The sequence below is a fragment of the Bison bison genome, unplaced genomic scaffold (assembly GCF_000754665.1).
Source record: "Bison bison bison isolate TAMUID 2011002044 unplaced genomic scaffold, Bison_UMD1.0 scf7180017864240, whole genome shotgun sequence".
Classification (NCBI taxonomy): Eukaryota; Metazoa; Chordata; class Mammalia; order Artiodactyla; family Bovidae; genus Bison; species Bison bison.
The window spans coordinates 78,220-81,022 of NW_011494812.1; positions in this window are offsets into that span (position 1 = coordinate 78,220).

Genomic DNA, 2,803 nt, shown 5'->3' on the forward strand with positions numbered 1-2,803 from the left:
AGTGAAACCTGGAATAGATAAAAACTATCTGACTCAACTGACTTTTGGAAAAATATATTTATTTCCAATCCTAACTACTGAATGCCATGCTGTCTGCTTTTTTAATTGTTGTTGTTGATAAAAAACAGTTCTTGTATTTATTTCTGAAAGGATGATAGCACTTGCAAATTTTAAGATACAGATAAACTAAATAGAACTGTGCAAATTCTAAAAGGGAGGTTGGAAATTTCAAGAATGCAAAGTTGGATATTGTTCCATGATTCATATATAAGCATTTTTCCTTTTACTTCCAGCTTCATAGCTTCCCTCCGCTCCAGGCTTCTATCCATTATTTGGACAATTTTGTATCCCAATTTAATCACTTGGCCTCTTACTTCAAATAACAGAAATAATTTTTCCACTTTATTGTAAACAGTTTTAGGGCAACATTAAGCATCGTAAGATAGGCTGGGAAAGGCTAGCTCCACGACACCAGCAGAAACGGGAGCAGAAATCTATTTTCTCTAAGGCTCTTACTATGGCAGAGTGAGGGAAGATGGAAACGTTACTATTGGCAGAATGGGGAGAAAACATGATCTTTGAATTCTGGCCACTCTCTAGTGGATTAAGGAAAAGACAGAGAGACAGATGTATGAACACTTCTATAATTACAAGCTCTGGTATGTACTGGGAGGAAAGGTTTACAAGGCTAGCTGGTATACAAGGAGTGGAGGTGGGGCTGACCTAGTTCTTCTGCCTTTGTTCACACAGCCTGGGAGGCCTGGAGAACTCCTCTGAGAAGAGAACTTTCCAGCTGAGATCTGAGCAGGAAGGAAAAAACTAGGCATTGTGAGGGGGTGTGGGGAGGAGGGGGCCAAGAGATTTCCAAGCAGAGAGAACTATTTGTGCAAAGACCTTGGGCAGGAAGAGGCTTTGCATATTAGAGGAAGTGAAAGCATGTCCGCTGGGTTAAGGTCAAAATTAGTGAGACTAGAGTGAGAGATGATGCTGAAAGGCAGACCAAGGTCAGACTGCACACAATCTTGTATCCTGAGAAAGCTATTTCAGAAGATGAGGCAAAAGAATGGATGGTGGTGGAGGTGGAAATGTAGACAAGTGGGCACATGCAAGAGATATTTCAAAAGAGGTATAGTAGAGGAGAGTTGTGATGGACTGGATAAAAGAAGGGGGCAGGAGGTGCCAGGTGGTGGTTCTGACTCACCAAAGACAGGACTTTCTTTCTCACGGTGATCTGAAGTTCTGAACTTTTAGGCCTCATTGCTTTTATTTTCAGCGTGATAACTGGAGAGCTGGCTGCTCAGGAACACATCATAATTTTGTCTCTGTTCTTTAAAACAGAAGCTCATATTTGGAGAATGAAGAGGCAGAGGAGAAAATGAGCAGGCAGAGACCAGGTGGGAGATGGAATGGGAGGAAGAGAGTCTCCCAGAAGGAGGCAGGGAAGACAGGGAGATTGGAGGAGTGGATTCAGGGACCATGACAGGAGGAAAGAGAGGTTGGGGATGGGGACAGTGAGATGAAAGGATCTTGGGATATTAAAGCTTGAAAATTTTTAGCCAACCCAGTCCAGTCCTGTCAATGTAGAGCTGAGACAATTAGGGCTTATGTGAATATTTTATTTGTTTATTTGGCCATGTGCATTGGATCCTACTTGCAGCACATTGGGTCTTGTGATGTGGGATCTTTCATTGCAGTGCAAGGATTCTCTAGTTGTGTCTTGTGGGCTCCCGAGCTCGTGTGATTCATTCAGCAGTTGTGGCATGAGGGCTTGTCCCCCTGAGGTAGGGGATAGATGACCTCCCCCTACCTGCCAGGGTAAAGTGATTGGAGATTCATTCCTTGTGAATTGAAACTCCAAGACAAGAATAGCAGGTGTTTTGCCGAAAGTTTTCACTTTCGTCTAAGGTTCAAAGAATTTGTTAACAAAATCAGCCACTCTTTATATACAAATAAGTAATACAAATATTTATCAGAGAATTATCTAGCTCACTTTCAATATACTAAATTAAGAGAAAACAGAAACAGTAGAGGATACATCACCAAATTGGGTTTTGACCAACATCCAGACTCAAACAGTGCTGGGAAGTCCCATGACACAGCACATCTGGAGTCCCAGTTGGGAAAAGGTCCAAGGCAAAGAGTCCCCTCCATGGGTGAGACTTCAAAGACTGCAGCTCAGGGTTCCTGTTTATAATCCCAGGATGCAAACTGATATCATCATCAATCTGTAAGCAAATTGCAGCTCTGATTTCACGTTAATGCTGTTTGTTTCGTCATGTAAAACTTGGAATTGTTGTTAAGCCTGGGGCTTGATTGGCCAGGCCCCCTTCAGGGGCTCAAAAATCTCAAGATTACTCCCCCATTTTATCTATGGTGCTGCAAGACTTGCACTCACAGCAGGCAGTCACTTCCAGTCACTTCCAGACATACCTAGTTAGGGCAGTGTCCAGGCAGGTTAGAAGCAAGGTCAAAGGCCTGCTCTGCTTTGTCTCTGAAACCTAACGCAGTTCAGTTCAGTTCAGTCCAGTCGTGTCCGACTCTTTGCAACACCATGGACTGCAGCACGCCAGGCCTCCCCGTCCATCAACAATTCCCAGAGTTTACTCAAACTCATGTCCATCGAGTCGAGGATGCCATCCAGCCATCTTATCCTCTGTTGTCCCCTTCTCCTCCTGCCTTCAATCTTTCCCAGCATCAGGGTCTTTTGCAATGAGTCAGTTCTTTGCATCAGGTGGCCAAAGTATTGGAGTTTCAGCTTCAGCATCAGTCCTTCCAAAGAATATTTAGGACTGATTTCCTTTAG